We start from the raw sequence: 20960 nt of genomic DNA, 5'->3' as shown, positions 1-20960 counted from the left end.
GCACAAACACACTTAGAAATTAAACCAGCTGTCTAAAGTTCTACCAGGAGACTCAAATTAGTGGTCTCTGAAGAAAGACAGGATTCGGGCTCTTGCTCGACTCATGAATATTCATACATGCAAACATATCGCCTCTGATTGGCTAACAGCACTGCAGCAGAGAACTCCTACCTGCCTTCCCCCCACTGTCAATTTTACAATCTAAAACTCAAAGGACAAATGTTTTCAGAGATACAGCCTTAGTTATAAAGATACAGCATTGAGTGCTAGGTTAAGTTAAGCCTTAAATTTCACTTAGCGTCAGACTCTCAACATCGCTCAACCGCGAGGCTGAGAAGATACGTTATCGCCGCTCATGTGACGCCGCTCTCCCCATGGCATTGTAATGTTTTTTTTAGCTAAACTAACGCTACAAATCTCTTACCTCAGACCTGGAGATTCAGGGCTTGGGGAATTTCATTACACCAGAGTTCCCTCTATATCATTCAATCCGACGTGAACCGCACCTGCTCTGTCGACTTGTGTTGCCTTGTCAAACCGTGCTTCCCTAGAGTATATTTAAGGTCTTGTTAAAATCCAGAATCAACCGGAGATCCGTTTTAAACCTATAGTTACTTACAAAAGATAGCTACCGCTAACCAGCTGCTGTAAACTCCTGTAAGCTGTAAGCTCCTCCTTAACTACCTGTGCGGGCCCCGAGCCAAGGTGGGTGAGACCATGATCTCGCAAGTTGACGTAGACACCTAACCTAATGTCTCTCTGATTGACTCGTTTTTCTGAGGATTTTCTTTTCTTAGCTACTGCAGACAATGGAGGCTGAGCAACAATTTCATATGCAGCATAATGCACGACTCAGAGAGACCTATGGTATTTCTCAAAGAACAAGAAAAAGTGGATTTTAGAGGAAGGAGACCTTTGAATGATGTGACTAAAATGCTAAATTTGTTGCCTTTAGGTGATATTTTGTTTCCCCCTCCATCCTCCCCACCTCACCTCCAGTGTAGTGATGCCTGGTTGCCCGGAGGTTGGCTCCTCCCTGCACTCTATGTTAGGCAGGATGTGCGAGGGTCTAGATGTGACAAGACCTGGGTCAACAACCCAGCTAATGTAGCCATTTCAGGTCTGTCCACTCTGTGAGGATTCTGTTTGTTTATTCATCCCATCTCAACACTGCAAAAGATGATTCAATATTAAGAGAGATAAATCAACACTTAAATTACTGTGAAGAATACACAAACCTTAAACCTGCAGTGTATGCATGTTTTTGCTGGTTTAACATCTGCAAGGTTTGTAGGTCAGAATAAGGGTTTGTGGTTTAGAGCCGTATCCTCCTCAACTCTCCATCTGATCTGATCAGAGAGACCCAGAGAAATCCCATTAGAATAGATCCCACTCACTCCATTATTCCAGTGCCATTACTGTGTTTGGCTTGTGTGGGAATTCTGGAGGTTCAGTGAGGAGCTGCTTGAATCAGTCTGTCAAAGAAAGACAAATAGCTTCAGAGCGGAATCAGAAACACTCTGCATCATAATCTGATCAACATGCAAACATGATCATCAGCCCACCAGAAAAAAAGCTCTGAAAAATCAATGCAGAGCGGAGATCTAACTAACGAGAGCATTTTATAACCATCACTGCTGCACATGCTCACAGTTCACAATGGAAGTCCACCTCGAGATCTCACAGACCATAAACAACAGCCCAAAGACCACCATCAGAACTCACATACCACCATCAGAGCTCACAGACCACCATCAGAACTCACAGACCATTATTAGTGCCCACATTATAATAGCAGACAACCAGCATTAGCCCAAAGACCACCATCAGAACTCACATACCATCATCAGAGCTCACAGACCACCATCAGAACTCACCACCATCAGAGCTCACAGACCATTATTAGTGCCCACATAATGATAACAGACAACCAGCATTAGCCCAAAGACCACCATCAGAACTCACATACTTTCATCAGAGCTCACAGACCACCATCAGAACTCACCACTATCAGAGCTCACAGACCATTATTAGTGCCCACATACCATAGCAGACATTAGCCCAAAGACCACCATCAGAACTTACAGACAACCAGCATTAGCCCAAAGACCACCATCAGAACTCACATACCATCATCAGAGCTCACAGACCACCATCAGAACTCACCACCATCAGAGCTCACAGACCATTATTAGTGCCCACATACCATAGCATACATTAGCCCAAAGACCACCATCAGAACTTACAGACAACCAGCATTAGCCCAAAGACCACCATCAGAACTTACAGACAACCAGCATTAGCCCAAAGACCACCATCAGAACTTACAGACAACCAGCATTAGCCCAAAGACCACCATCAGAGCTTGCATACAACCAGCAGATCTCACAGACCACCAGCATTAGTCCAAAGACCACTATTGAAGCTCAGACTACCATCATGAGCTCACATACCACCATCAGAGTACACAGACCACCAGCACGAGTTAAAAAAAAACAGCCTTAGCCCAAAGACCACCGTTAGAGTTCACATACCACCCTTAGAGCTCACAAACCACCAGCATTAAGCCAAAGACCACCAATGGAATTCACAGGCCACCAGCATGAGTTCACATATTACATATTCACAGACCAAAAGCATATGCTGAGCTCACAGACCACCAGCATTAGTCCAAAGGCCACCATCATGTGCTCACACACTACCGTAAGAACTCACAAGACCACCAGCAGGAGTCAAAAAACAATCAGAATGAGCTCACAAACCACAATCCGAGGCTATCAGGACACAATTAGAGCTATTAGACACTGATGCATTCAGCCATTTTTAGAACACAGTCCTAAAAACCTAAGTGAATTATCTTGCATTGAGCATGGAGAACTGATAAATGAAAGCAGAGTTGAGTGTTGCTTATGTCTTAAACGGTTGTGGATGAGCAGAGATCTTATGTATTTTCTACAATAGCTCTTAGATAAAGTAGTATAAATATTAAGTCAGATGTTTTTGTAATTGCAGTTTCCATAACATGTACATTCATTTACACCTGAGCTTTTTAATCGAATCTTATCTGGCACCCCTTCTCCCGCAAAATAACAGTTTTTAACAGATTTTTTACAGTGCGTGTTCAGAAGCTGCAGACTCAATCCAGCAGCAGAGGGAAGAGGAGGATGAGGAGGAGGAGGAGTGCTTAATATGAGGATGCGCTGGAAGCGTTCCTGAGTGTCTCTGTGTTTCTCCAGCGAGCAGTTTGTCCAACATTAAGTCTGGAATTATCAATAAAATCCAGCATCTGTACATGTCTCCAGTTCCCTCCTCAAGGCTTTAGAGTAATTACACTCATTGAGGATGAGCAGAGAGCTTCCGAGCTCTCGCACACACACACACACACACACACACACACACACACTAAATATTCTAAATATGTACTCGCTTCTCCTTTAAGAAACAGAAAATCAGCATCCAGAGAAAAAAATCAGTCGTGTTTAACTGCTGCTGACGGTCAGGCTCACCTGCTGCTGCTGCTGCTGTGCCTCACTGTGAATGATCACTGACTGCTTGATCACATCAGATTGATTGATTTGATGGACGCTGATCATTTTAAATTCATCAGAAAAGTCCTGATGAAGGAAAACATCCCAGCCCGTCTATCACTGCTGGTGCAGTGCCAGCATAAAGCTTTTAGCTCTGAAACTGGATTAATGAAACATTGCTCACTCCGCAGGTGCAGAAACCCACCCAGAACAGCCGCCTTCCCATGATTCATCACTCTCACCGTGAAAATCACATGATTCATCCCTCCTGCTAAAGTGGGGCGTGCCCTCACTGCCATGTAACCGGCTTAAAATCGCCATGGAGACCAGTCTATTCAATTAACCGAAGTTTCAGCGACAGTCAAAACTGCTGTGACAACGTAATATATAACATGGTAATATAACATAACAGCACATAACCATAACACTGCAACCTGCAAACTACACAACACTACACTACAATACACTGTAACACTACACTGCACTACACTGTAACACTACACTACAATACACTGTAACACTACACTTCACTGTAACACTACACAACACTGTAACACTACACTACACTGTAACACTACACTTCACTGTAACACTACACAACACTGTAACACTACACTACACTGTAACACTACACTACAATACACTGTAACACTACACTACACTGTAACACTACACTTCACTGTAACACTACACAACACTGTAACACTACACTACACTGTAACACTACACTACAATACACTGTAACACTACACTACACTGTAACACTACAATACACTGTAACACTGCAAACTACACAAGACTGTTAGACTACACTACACTGTAACACTACACTTCACTGTAACACTACACTACACTGTAACACTACACTACAATGTAACACTACACTACACTGTAACAATACACTGTAACCCTAAACTACAAAACACTGTAACACTACACTACACTGTAACACTACACTACAATACACTGTAACACTACACTACAATACAATGTAACACAACACTGTAACACTACACTACAATACACTGTAAAACTACACTACACTGTAACGCTACACTAAACTGTAACACTACACTACACTGCAACACTACACTGTAACGCTACACTACACTGTGACACTACACTACACTGTAACACTACACTACACTGTAACACTACGCTACACTGTAACACTACACTACAATACACTGTAACACTACACTTCACTGTAACACTACACTACACTGTAACGCTACACTAAACTGTAACACTACACTACACTGTAACACTAAACTGTAACACTACACTACACTGTGACACTACACTACACTGTAACACTACACTTCACTGTAACACTACACAACACTGTAACACTACACTACACTGTAACACTACACTGTAACACTACACTACAATACACTGTAACACTACACTTCACTGTAACACTACACAACACTGTAACACTACACTACACTGTAACACTACACTACAATACACTGTAACACTACACTACACTGTAACACTACACTAAACTGTAACACTACACTACAGTACACTGTAACACTACACTACAAAACACTGTAACACTACACTACAAAACACGGTAACACTACACTGCACTACACTGTAACACTACACTACAATACACTGTAACACTACACGTCACTGTAACACTACACAACACTGTAACACTACACAACACTGTAACACTACACTACACTGTAACACTACACTACAATACACTGTAACACTACACTACACTGTAACACTACACTAAACTGTAACACTACACTACAGTACACTGTAACACTACACTGCACTACACTGTAACATTACAATACACTGTAACACTACAATACAATACACTGTAACACTACAATACACTATAACACTACACTACACTGTAACACTACACTACAATACACTGTAACACTACACTGCACTACACTGTAACACTACACTACCATACACTGTAACACTGCACTACAATACACTGTAACACTACACTGCAATACACTGTAACACTACACTACAATACATTGTAACACTACACTACAATACACTGTGACACTACACTACAATACACTGTAACACTACACTGCACTACACTGTAACACTACACTACACTGTAACACTACACTACAATACACTGTATCACTACACTGCACTACACTGTAACACAACACTGCACTACACTGTAACACTACGCTACAACAGCTGTAACACTACACTACAAAACACGGTAACACTACACTGCATTACACTGTAACACTACACTACAATACACTGTAATACTACACTACAATACATTGTAACACTACACTACAATACACTGTAATGCACTGTAACACTACACTACAATACATTGTAACACTACACTACACTTCACTGTAACACTACACTTCACTGTAACACTACACTGCACTGTAACACTACACTACATTGTAACACTGCAATACACTGTAACTACACTACAATACACTGTAACACTACACTGCACTACACTATAACACTACACTGCACTGTAACACTACACTACAATACACTGTAACACTACACTTCACTGTATCACTGCATTGTAACACTACACTACACTGTAACACTGCAATACACTGTAACACTACACTACAATACACTGTAACACTACACTGCACGACACTATTACACTACACTGCACTGTAACATTACACTACAATACACTGTAACACTACACTTCACTGTAACACTACACTGCACTGTATCACTGCACTGTAACACTACAATACACTGTAACTACACTGTAACACTGCAATATACTGTAACACTACACTACACTGTAACACTGCACTACATTGTAACACTGCAATATACTCTAACACTACACTACACTCTACCACTGCACTACACTGTAACACTGCAATATACTGTAACACTACACTACATTGTAACATCCCTCTAAATGGCACTGTAACACATCACACAGCATTCACACAACACCACACAACACTAACACTACACCATGAAACACTGTAACACTACACCAAACAACAATGTTACACCACACTACACAAGCCTGTAACACAACTCCACATAACACTCTGCCATACAACACTACTAGACTACACTACACAACACTGCAATACCACATTACCTAACACTGCACCACTATACTCTAACACCAAACCACATAACACTGTAACACCACACAATAAATCGCATATAACACTAATTGCATAACATTGTTTTGACACACATCACAACACTAGAACACCACACTGTAAGATGTGTATTAACACATGTAACACTACACAACACAACACTATAAAAATATACCACACAATACTGTAACACCACACTACACACTATAAAACTACATCACACAACACTAGAACACCACACTGTATGATGTTTAGTAACACGTAACACCACATCACCTAATACTGTAACATGACTTTACACAACACTGCAACACCACTCTACACAATATAAAACCACACAACGCAACACTGTTACTCCACACAACACTGAAATAATACTTTATACTGTATAATACTATCCACACAACACTGTTACAAACATAACACTGTGATAACTTGTTATAAAACAGTAATACCAAACCACACAGCACTGTAATAACACTATACAAAAACTACTCATATAATACTGTAATAACACTACACAGCACTGTAATAAGATCATATAATGCCATAATACATATCATATGATGAAAATTCATGTAATGCCGTGATAACACTGCACAGCACTATATGAGATCATATAATGCCTTAATACTTATTAATGACAAAAACTCATATAATGTTGTGATAACACTACCCAGCACTGTAATAAGATCATATAATGCTGTAATAATACATCATATGATAAAAACTCATATAAGTCTGTAATAACACTACAGAGTACTATAATAAGATCATATAATGCTGTAATAACACTAATCAGCACTGTAATAAGATCATATAATGCTATAATCCACATCATATGATAAAACCTTATATAATGCTGTGATAACACTGCACAGCACTATAATAAGATGATGGCTGTACTACACAACATATGACGAAAACTCATATAATGCAGTAATAAGACTACACAGCACTATAATATCATATAACACTGTAATAATACTACTCAGCACTGTAATAAGATCATATAATGCCGTCATAACACTCCACAGCACTATAATAAGATCATATAACGCTGTAATAATACTACTCAGCACTATAATAAGATCATATAATGTCGTAATAACACTACATAGCACTATAATAAGATCATATAATGCTGTAATAATACTACTCAGCACTATAATAAGATCATATAATGCCGTAACAACACTACACGGCACTATAATAATATCATATAATGTCATAATAACACTACACAGCACTATAATAAGATCATATAATGCTGTAATAATACTACACAGCACTATAATAAGATCATATAACGCTGTAATAATACTACACAGCACTATAATTAGATCATATAACGCTGTAATAATACTACTCAGCACTATAATAAGATCATATAATGTCGTAATAACACAACACAGCACTATAATGGGATCATATTATGCTGTAATAACACTACACAGCACTATAATAAGATCATATAACGCTGTAATAATACTACTCAGCACTATAATAAGATCATATAATGTCATAATAACACAACACAGCACTATAATAAGATCATATAACGCTGTAATAATACAACACAGCACTATAATTAGATCATATAATGCCGTAATAACACTACACAGCACTATAATTAGATCATATAATGCCGTAATAACACTACACAGCACTATAATAAGATCATATAATGCCGTAATAACACTACACAGCACTATAATAAGATCATATAATGCCGTAATAACACTACACAGCACTATAATAATATCATATAATGCTGTAATACCACTACACAGCACTATAATAAGATCATATAATGCCGTAATAACACTACACAGCACTATAATAAGATCATATAATGCTGTAATAATACTACACAGCACTATAATAAGATCATATAACGCTGTAATAATACTACACAGCACTATAATAAGATCATATAACGCTGTAATAATACTACTCAGCACTATAATAAGATCATATAATGTCGTAATAACACAACACAGCACTATAATGGGATCATATTATGCTGTAATAACACTACACAGCAATATAATAAGATCATATAACACTGTAATAATACTACTCAGCACTATAATAAGATCATATAATGTCATAATAACACAACACAGCACTATAATAAGATCATATAACGCTGTAATAATACAACACAGCACTATAATTAGATCATATAATGCCGTAATAACACTACACAGCACTATAATTAGATCATATAATGCCGTAATAACACTACACAGCAATATAATAAGATCATATAATGCTTTAATAACACTACACAGCACTATAATAAGATCATATAATGCTGTAATAACACTACACAGCACTATAATACGATCATATAATGCTGTAATAACACTCCACAGCACTATAATAAGATCATATAACGCCGTAATAATACTACACAGCACTATAATTAGATCATATAATGCCGTAATAACACTACACAGCACTATAATAAGATCATATAATGCTGTAATAACACTACACAGCACTATAATAAGATCATATAATGCTGTAATAACACTACACAGCAGTATAATAAGATCATATAATGCTGTAATAACACTACACAGCACTATAATAAGATCATATAATGTCGTAATAACACTACACAGCACTATAATAAGATCATATAATGCTGTAATAATACTACACAGCACTATAATAAGATCATATAACGCTGTAATAATACTACACAGCACTATAATAAGATCATATAACGCTGTAATAATACTACTCAGCACTATAATAAGATCATATAATGTCGTAATAACACAACACAACACTATAATGGGATCATATTATGCTGTAATAACACTACACAGCACTATAATAAGATCATATAACACTGTAATAATACTACTCAGCACTATAATAAGATCATATAATGTCATAATAACACAACACAGCACTATAATAAGATCATATAACGCTGTAATAATACAACACAGCACTATAATTAGATCATATAATGCCGTAATAACACTACACAGCACTATAATTAGATCATATAATGCCGTAATAACACTACACAGCAATATAATAAGATCATATAATGCTGTAATAACACTACACAGCACTATAATAAGATCATATAATGCTGTAATAACACTACACAGCACTATAATACGATCATATAATGCTGTAATAACACTCCACAGCACTATAATAAGATCATATAACGCTGTAATAATACTACACAGCACTATAATTAGATCATATAATGCCGTAATAACACTACACAGCACTATAATAAGATCATATAATGCTGTAATAACACTACACAGCACTATAATAAGATCATATAATGCTGTAATAACACTACACAGCACTATAATAAGATCATATAATGCTGTAATAACACTACACAGCACTATAATAAGATCATATAATGCTGTAACACTAGAAGCACTTACAAAGCTATAGACACACCACATGACACAGCACTGTGCTAAAACTGTGCAGATAACTGTGCGGTGAGGTGAGGTGTTTAGGCGAGTGAAACAATGATAGGAGTGAGGGTCTCTGGAGGGTCTTCACTGGGGAAGCCCCTGACCTTCATGTGCAGCAGTTTAGCAGTGTGGGGGTGGTGCTAATGCTAATTCATCACTACCCAGGAGAGGAGACCAAGCCAGAGATCCATTTACTAATGTAGAGCTGACATTTACTCCAATCCCCCTCCCACACACACACACACACACACACACTGCTGAGCATTGTTTAGAGAGAGACGGAGAGCGGCAGGCTGAGTGAATGTGACATGGTGGTCAGTACAGGGGCAGCAGCTGGCAGGGCAAACAGCCCGAACACATAATGAGTTCAGATATATGAGGCAATTAGAGCCCAATTACCCACAATTCCTGGCCATATGGAAACAAAGTGAACAATATTTGTGGTGTTATTCAGAGCCGCGGGGGACGGACACTCATTTGTCCAATTCGCTCAACAGCTGCCAGAAAAAACAACCAGGCCGAGCATTTTTAAAAAAAGATCAGAGCGAGGAGTCGACAGGGCAGGTCGGGGGAGCTGAGCTGCAACAGAGCAAACACTCTAATTCTTCACCAAACACTATTATTCTTCACCCAAATACCATCATTCTCCACCCAAACACCATCATCCTCCACCCAAACACCATCATCCTCAGTCCAAACACCATCACCCTCTAGCCAAACACCATCATCTTTCATCAAAACTCAGCTTTCATAACCCAAACATCATCATCCTTTACCCAAACACCATCATCCTCAGCCCAAACACCATCATCTTTTATCAAAACTCAGCTTTCATAACCCAAACACCACCATCCTCTACCCAAACACCATCATCCTCAGCCCAAACACCATCATCTTTCATCAAAATTCAGCTTTCATAACCCAAACACCACCATCCTCTACCCAAACACCATCATCCTCAGCCCAAACACCATCATCTTTCATCAAAACTCAGCTTTCATAACCCAAACACCATCATCCTCTACCCAAACACCATCATCTTTCATCAAAACTTAGCTTTCATAACTCAAACATCATCATCCTCTACCCAAACACCATCATCTTTCATCAAAACTTAGCTTTCATAACCCAAACACCATCATCTTTCATCAAAACTCAGCTTTCATAACCCAAACATCATCATCTTTCATCGAAACGCAGCTTTCATAACCCAAACATCATCATCCTCTACCCAAACACCATCATCTTTCATCAAAACTTAGCTTTCATAACTCAAACATCATCATCCTCTACCCAAACACCATCATCTTTCATCAAAACTCAGCTTTCATAACCCAAACACCATCAACTTTCATCAAAACTCAGCTTTCATAACCCAAACATCATCATCCTCCACCAAACACCATCATCCTCAGCCCAAACACCATCATCCTCAGCCCAAAAACCATCATCTTTCATCAAAACTCAGCTTTCATAACCCAAACACCATCAACTTTCATCAAAACTCAGCTTTCATAACCCAAACATCATCATCCTCCACCAAACACCATCATCCTCAGCCCAAACACCATCATCCTCAGCCCAAACACCATCATCTTTCATCAAAACTCAGCTTTCATAACCCAAACACCATCATCTTTCATCAAAACTCAGCTTTCATAACCCAAACATCATCATCCTCCACCCAAACACCATCATCCTCAGCCCAAACACCATCATCCTCAGCCCAAACACCATCATCTTTCATCAAAACGCAGCTTTCATAACCCAAACATCATCATCCTCTACCCAAACACCATCATCTTTCATTAAAACTCAGCTTTCACAACCCAAACATCATCATCCTCTACCCAAACACCATCATCTTTCATTAAAACTCCGCTTTCATAACCCAAACATCATCATCCTCTACCCAAACACCATCATCTTTCATTAAAACTCAGCTTTCATAACCCAAACATCATCATCCTCTACCCAAACATCATCATCCTCTACCCAAACACCATCATCTTTCATCAAAACTCAGCTTTCATAACCCAAACATCATCATCCTCCACCCAAACACCATCATCCTCAGCCCAAACACCATCATCTTTTATCACAATTTATCTTTCATCACAGGCTGTAATTTATTAAGCACACAGTGGCTGTGTATCCAGATATGTTTAAACATGCACCCCACTGCAAGAACTCAAAAACCCTCAAAATCCTCCTTAGTGAGATGGGGGAACTTTATCCTTGAACTAGCTTTGTGATTAGCGAGATTAGTCTCCTCATTAATAATACAGCTGAGCTGAGCGAAATCATTAGGGGCTACCAGAAAATTATTCAGGGATAAAGCCCCGGAAGCCCAGGCGACACCCCTGCAACAGATGTGATTCTTGGTCTTCTTTTTCTGGGCCAGTTTCATCATAATTTTAAGGATTCGACTCGCCCTTCCACAAAGTGTTATTCACCATATTTTGAACAAATTTACTCTTGGGCTCACCACTAGTATTAGTTTTTAATTACATTTTGTTTTTTGGTTTATTGATTTTGTTTATTTAAATTAATAATAGGAATATTTTTGTTTTTTTACTAGTCTGGCTTCTGGTTACATTTAATTTGCTATTTATTTATTTCTTGTGAAGAGTGTTGGGTTTTTCTTTGGTTTGAGTTATATTAAGTTTGTGGTTGGCCCCTGGGGTTAGGGGTGTGACCTCTGTGACCCGGTAGTAGGAAGTACAGAGAGATACACAGACACAGGGAGTAGATGAACTCAAAACTTACCTTTATTTGGTTTAAAACGCCCTCCACCACACCCAAAAGAACTTAAAACAACATAACTCTGCCCAATGGGGCTCTAGAGTCTGTAGAGAACTTTTTAGTCTTTGTTTTAAAGGTCCATGCGGCCTCAGCCCACACTTGAGAGGACTTCACTGGTGAGCTGAGGGCTGAGGCCGCACGGACCTTTAAAACAAAGACTAAAAAGTTCTCTGCAGACTCTAGAGCCCCATTGGGCAGAGTTTTTATGCCTGGGCTGTGCTTTTCGGCGTGGGGCAGACCCACGGCTTCCCCGCCTCCTCACGCTACAAGTTGTATATCTGAATTTTGGGGGCCCCAAAATGATCATATTTAATCATATTTTTTGATTATATTTATTTATAGTGTCTTTGTTGTTTGAATGTTTTAGCTAAATTCCAAATTAATAAATATAGTGACTGCTTTTGTTTTCATCTTTCTTTCTTCTTTTCTTTATGGTATTTTGTCAGTGGTGAAGCCAACAGATGACTCTGAGTGGACTGTGGACTGTTTTACTTCCCTCTTTGAGCTGATACCAAGGATTTGGAATTCTGGAGTATTGATGTTTTTCTTATTCTCTTTTAAGTAGATTCATTATTTTTCTATTGTTCAATAAATGATTGTAAAACTTATGGCCTCTTTGGTGCATTACTGTTGGCTCTACTGATCCCCAAGGTGTATGTAAGTTTTTTAATTGGGTTGAGGGATTTTTGGGCCCATTTTAAACCAGGCCGTGACAACTGCACTTGGGGATACTTTCAAAGTTCTTCAACTATATATTTATTTATGGATTAGAACATTACTCCAATAGGGCTATTCACTTTATACCAACTCTACCTCTTCACTACTTTACAATTGATGCTCTCAAACACATTAAGAGGAGAAACCAATCAGCACAGGTGTTAACTGAAAGCCATTCTTGGTGACCAGGTGACATAAGGCTGACTGAGAAAATGCAGCCAAGATGTGCAAAACTAAGAGGTGCTACTTTGAAGAATCTAAAATGATAATCTTCTTCTGGTTTGTTTTACTCCTTTTTTACCATATGTATTAATCTACAATGCAGAAACATTGAATGAATTGAATGAAAAAGCTCTGAATTTAGGGTTTGTCCATAATGTAGACCGGTAGTGTATGTTTGTATTCACTTCAAGCTGGCATTGCATTATGTATTAAGCCCTGTTGACTCAGCCATGCTTTCATAAATATCCCTGTTTTAGAACAGGGTGTATTGGGGGTTGATGGCTAACAATGAGTCAAGATTGATGTGTGGGGTCTCTGATGTTTGTAGTGTAGTGTGGGCTAGACATTATCCAACCTTTTTACTTTAATAAAGTAGACCAGGGACCAGAAGTCCAAATGGACAACAAATCTCTCTCTCTCTTTCTCTTTCTCTCTCTTTCTCTCTCTCTCTCTCTCACACACAGTTCTGAGTTACTTGCTGATATTGGCTTTATATTTCGTTCCAAATGAAAAGCAAACGGAATCTTCAGAGATATGGAAATAATGGACTTTGAGCTTTTTATAGAGGCTTTAATTTGCCGTCTTATCGTTTCCTCTGTGTGAATAAAAGAATTAAACACTCACTCTCTGTTCACTCCTTGGCTGCTCTACAAATTGGGCCACTGCAAGCTGTCTGAGCAAATAATGATCGCTTAGGTTTTATGTCCCTCCAGGAAAAGTGGATAAACAACACGGGGGCCGCAGTTGATGATAACGAGACGGGGGGATTCATGGCTGTGACTGAACTCGGTGAGGAGACCAAAGAACACAGGCGTCTAAAGCAAATCACTCCTTATTATACATTACCATCTAAACATCAACACCTGAATATCACTGTCTGAATATCACTAACTGAACATCACCACCTGAACATCATTTCCTATATATAAGCTTGTGGACCCCACTGCCTGAACACAAGCATGCCTACACAGACTACACATTATCAACTAAATATCAGCTTCTAAACATCATCACCACCTGAACATTACAATCTGATCATCCCTTCCTAAACGTAAGCTTTTGAACACAAGCCTCTAAACATCACCAACTTAACATCACCAACTGAACATAAGCTTCTGAACAATATCACTAAATATCAGCCTCTAAACATCATCACCAACTGAACATTACAATCTGAACAACACTGCCTGAACATAAGCTTCTGAACATAAGCCTCTAAACATCACCAACTAAACATCACTGCCTGAACATTACCACCTGAACATCCAAATATTATCACTAAATATCAGCCTCTAAACATCATCACCAACTGAACATTACAATATGATCATGACTGCCTGAACATCTGGATATCACCAACTGAACATTACTAACCAAACATCACTGCCTAAACATAGGCCTCTAAACATCACCAACTGAACATCACCAACCAAACATCACCAATCAAAAATCACCAACCTAACATCACCAGCCAAACTTAACTTCTGAACATAAGTTCTGAACATAAGCCTCTAAACATCAGTTACTGAACATCACCAACCAAACATCACTGCCTGAACATTTTCAACTGAACATCACCAACCAAATATCAACAATCAAACATCACCAACCAAGCATCACTAACTGAACATCACCAACCAAGCATCACTAACTGAACATCACCAACCAAGCATCACCGCCTGAACATATGTTCTAAACATAAGCCTCTACCCATTACCACCTGAAAATCACTGCCTGAATATCAACACCCAAACATCACCAATCAAACATCACTGCCTGAACAGAAGTTCTGAACATAAGCCTCTAAACAACACCAGCTGAACATCACCAACCATACATCACTACCTGAATATAAGCTTCATAACATAATCAATTGAACATCACAGCCTGAACATCAGCAACTTATCATCAATGCCTACACATGAACGTCTACTTACACATTAACTTAAGATTCTGAACATTATTGCCTGACTGTCTTTTTTAAGATCTATTTCTTTTTTTCTCCCCAATTTGGCTAGGCTGATTGTCCCTCGCTGTCAGCTGCATATCCCCATCATTAGTGATGCCACAACACCAGGAGGGTGAAGACTAGCACATGCCTCCTCCGATTCATGTGAAGGCAGCCAGTCACTGCTTTTTTTTAAACTGCTGCTGATGTAGCATTCCTGAGTAGCATCACAGCGTGCTCAGAGAAAAGCGCAGAGACTGGGTTCTGATACATCAGCTCACAGATGCCTTGTGCTGATTGACATCACCCTTTGGAGTGATGAGGGGAAAAAAGTGCCATCTACTATTAGTTTACAACTAACAAGGAACGATGTGGTCCAGTTTAGGGGTGTTTGAAATCATATTACAAGATTCTTCCAGGCATGGATACTGTATTTCTATTGTAATATTTAACATTACAGATAATAAGAATAAATAAACGTTTTGACGCTTGAAATTATTAAAATGATAAATTTTACCCCAATCCCACACTTTATTCGCACCCTGATGGAAGGGTAGTTAAAAAACACACAGTTTACACTCTTACCAGCAACATTGAAACACAGTTCATGATAAACTACACCAGAACACTTTTATTAATTTACAGACTGTAATTTGAATTGTAACCTGCTGTTTAGCTCATAGAGTGGGCCAGCGGTGCACCATGGGATAGAAAGCACAGTGTCTTGCTGCCCCTCATAGCTGCTTCCTACCTCACACACACAGTCTGCATTTACTCACAGTCTCCAGAGTCCACAGCAAAAGACAGTCACCATAATATCAAGAAAAATGAAAGTAAACGTCCAGATACTTTTGGACATAAAGCGTTTGCAGGTGCAAAACATCTGATGCTTCCTGTTTCTACGGTAACACAGCATGAAAGTGAGAGAGACAGGAAGAGAGAGAGAAAGTTTGTGGTAAAAGGTTACAAAGGTTACAGAAGTACAGTATGAAGACGCCTGTTGCCATGGCTGCAAAGAGACTGAATTAGAACACTGAACTCGGCATGTTCACACTACTTTATCCGATCCACATTATCACACATACATACACACTCTTACAAACACACACACACACACACACGATTACTGCTTCTAAAGACTAACCACATGAGTTTCCATTAAAACTGACCTATGACCAACCCCATCAGAGGCATTAGTACAAAATAATTAAGTAATATTTCTTTATTTAATTTTTATAATGATAAATAGCTCAAATGAGTGTCTACGAGAGTAATTTAGTCATGTGTTGTGAACTGGTGATGCACAGTGACTCGGGGGACCAGCATCTATATAAGAAAATCTCCACCTAGAACTCATAACTCCTGTATAAGTGTCCAAGTTCACCATCCAGCGGGGGAGCCTACAGACCTGACAAAGCTCAAAAGCAGATGTTACGGCCTAAAAAAAACCCAGACATGTTTCATAAGCTATAACAACACTTAAACTCTTGGATGGTTTATTTTTTCATGCTTGGAGTGTTTATTAAAAAAGGTTGATGCCCTAATGGAAATACAAAAGCAAGCAAAAGTGAGTTTTGCTTAATATGTCCCCTTTAATGTGCTGCCATTTATTTTATTTTGTTAAAAGGTTAAAAAGTTCAATGGAATCAAGACTTTAACATTATAACATTATTGAATTGTTATAAAAAGTTGTTTATAAAGATTGCTGTCATTCACTGTATTTTTTGCACTATAAGGCGCACCTAAATTCTTTTAATTGTTCCAAATATCATCAGTGCGATTTATAATCCGGTGTGCCTTCCATATAAATTCTACAAGTCAGGTTGTAAGGAGCAGTAAAGCCACGCTTAAGTGCAGCGTAATAAAGGAGTTTCAGTTTAGTTCTCCAACAGCATTAGCATTAGCTGCTAACTTCACTAACCGCTAGCTTTTAGCCATTCAGAGGAAAGTATTATTGGCCTCTAACCTGCATTTAGCATTAGCCCCGAACCGTGCTAAGCGCTAGCTCTTTCTTCATCCAGAGGTGAGTATTAGCCTCAAATCTGGAAATCTGAGCTTACTGTAAATAAACAGAATCACTTTACTCACCCAAATAAACCGTTTTCAGGAGAGAAATCTGTGTAGATTAACATCCAGCACTTGTTTGACTTGTTGAGAGAATGTTTTGTTTACTTAAATTAGCTCTACAGGTCTCTTTGCTGAATTAGAAGAAAAACATGGCAATAACTTTGTTCCTTACTAGTGTCGCATGATGCGCTTTATAATCCGGTGTGCCTTATGTATAAAAATAGACCAGAAAATAGACTTTCATTGATAGTGCTCCTTATAGTGCGAAATTAACCTTAAAGGATCAATATGTAACTAATTTTCATTAGTAAATGATAAAATGATCAGGATGTATTATCAGATATTAAGGAAACATGTTGAGTGAAAGTACTTAAAAAGCTTAAAAAGCCTCAACATGTCTCAAAAAATGCTCAGTGACCAAAGACGGAATATAACAAGGGTGAATATTGGCAGTGAGTTTGAAAGATGGAGACTTAGAGCTCAAATAGACTACAAGACTGACCCAGAGCTGCTACTTTTCTCCTGAACAGGTAAGCTAACTGTCTAGCTAATTCAGTCAGGTACTTTCGCAGAGCTCCCGTGGTCTGGCACATCGCGAAACTCACGCGGTCCGGCACAACGCGGAGCTTTAGCTTTCCCTTGTGTAACGTACAGTAAATATAACGCTAGATATGGTTTTAGAAGAGTTTTGAATTGCTGTATTTCTCCTCTTGCTCGTACTCTTAAGTTCTCTGCCTCTCCTACTACTCTAAACTTTGTGTAGATTCAGCCTTCTGAATTTGGCAACCCAAACAAGCTTCATGGCTGGCGAGGGGTGGGCGGGGCAGACTAGTCTCTGTGTTGGGCAGTCTCTGTGTTGTTTTGAAATTGGACTGCTGTAGCCATTTCACACGCTCACTCTCAGGTCCTACATAATGCACCTTTAAAATAGCAGTATTCAGAACTGGGTCTGCGCTCTTATTGGTTAAGATTTTTTTAAGGATCTGCAGATGCCATGTAGACACCTGTGCTGGTGAGATACACGCTGAGAAGCAGCTGTGTGAAAATATGAATTTACTGCTGTGGTGATGCTTTGCTCGTCAGAATATGCTGTGGGGGCCTGTAACTGCAGCTCCTGCAGCACAGCACTGAGCACATCTACTCAAAACAGCAGAATACTGGAATATTAGGGTATCAGGACATGTAACATCAAAGCATCACACACACACACACAGCCTCTCCCCGGAGCTCTGTTAATTAATGCACAGTCATACACTCGGGGATCCGCCCTGAGCGCTGATGGAAGGTGTGATTATTATAGTTTTATGGGAAAATCACACCTCTGGGATTCACCACGCAAAAGGAATCAAAGAAAAGTCCTGCAGTCCGCTTTCATCTCCGGCCGCTCCGCCCTGACAGCAGCTTTAACATGTACAGCACGCAGGCAGCCGGCCGTTTGTTTCAGAGTCCTGAATGACAGCTTCCAAAGATGGGTATGAGCTGAAAGTTCTGAACTCTGAAATCAACACACACATTCTTCACATTCCCCAACTTCATCAGGACCCAGCAGCTCTGATTCACAGCAGCTTCAGTCCTGAAATCTACAGAGGACACTCAGAACCGCTAGGAACCAGAAACATAAATATAAATATTTGTTGACTTAAATTATATCAGTCACGTCATCATTTTATGTTATCTCTGTTAAGTTGTAAAGACAAAAATTATAAGGTTAATTTAACTTATGAACAGAAATAGTACATTGCCTTTTGTGCATTTCAAGCCACGCAAGGTGTCTTTTTTGTGCCCTCATGATACCAAAAATACACAGACACACCCTAAATCCAGCTGTGTTACACGCATTTGACCTGTGCGCTATAGATACAAGCTAGTAGACGTAAAACAGACAAGAACCGACAAGAGAACACAGAAACAAAGGGCCTATATACACAGGGAGGAGACAGGAAACACTTGGGGAAAGGTAATGAGGGGGTGGAGTTACAAATGAACACAGGTAACAACACTAAGACAGAGACAAGGGAGGAACAAACAGGGCCACATGCAGGGGAGAAAGATAAATAAACAAACAGGAAGGCAGTAAAGGTAATGTGCAATTAATGAAGATTGGCCACCAGGCTGGTCCAATTTAGCCATGAAACCTCCCACACTAAAATGACATGTGTTTCAGTTTCATTGTCCAACCCCTGTACCTTTAAGTTGAATTAACATAGGCTCTTAATGGGATGCGGTAGATAAAACAAGCTTGCATTAGTATTTTTTTCTCAAAAACATTTATTCACATAAATAAGCTACAGAGCAGAGGTCACTAATAGGCGGACAGCGGTCCGGGTACGGACCCAGACTTTGTCCAATCCGGACCCAAACCGATAAACTACTGAGAAGGATTTAATTCTGACCATGTTTATTTAAAGTGGCGGAACGTTTATTGTCTTTATGGTGTACGTGCTTTACAGCGCAGTAAACTTTACCGAGACAAGAGTGCAAAATATTCCACTTTACTGCACCTGATCAGAACTCCTCAGCAAGAACAAAAACTCCCTCACCTCGCAGGCGTGCTCTCTTTGCTCCCAAAACAACCCTACCTCAAAACTAAGGCAACCCCCAGGGGACAAAAAGCATTGGCAACTCCCCCCATCACTTTTTCCCACAACATAATAAAGTCTGATACAGTAATAATATTAAATATAATAAAACTACTGTTTAAAAAAAAAAAGCTGATATTTTGGCCAAGTTCAGCAAACATTTCTCCATATATTGTACGATTTATCATTCATGTAATTATTATTATGACAGGCAGGCCCAAATATAATATAAATAAAATCAAATAGAATAAATATAGCATTTTGAACAAAGTGAACATACAGATTCACATAATTAGACTCGATATGTTAAATTATTGAGGGTGTTCCCATTTATTTTATGATAGGTTGATAATGTAATTATTGTGACAGGCCTATTTAAAACAATAGATAATAGATAGAATTTGTTTTGTCTTTCAGTTGATAAAACACTGACAGAACTACTATAGGCTTCTTCAGTTAACAGAATAAAACACTGAATTATAACACAAGTTAACATTGGCGACGGTCCG

Source organism: Astyanax mexicanus, chromosome 7 (assembly GCF_023375975.1).
Source record: "Astyanax mexicanus isolate ESR-SI-001 chromosome 7, AstMex3_surface, whole genome shotgun sequence".
Taxonomy (NCBI): domain Eukaryota; kingdom Metazoa; phylum Chordata; class Actinopteri; order Characiformes; family Acestrorhamphidae; genus Astyanax; species Astyanax mexicanus.
Note: the sequence above shows the minus strand (reverse complement) of the source record.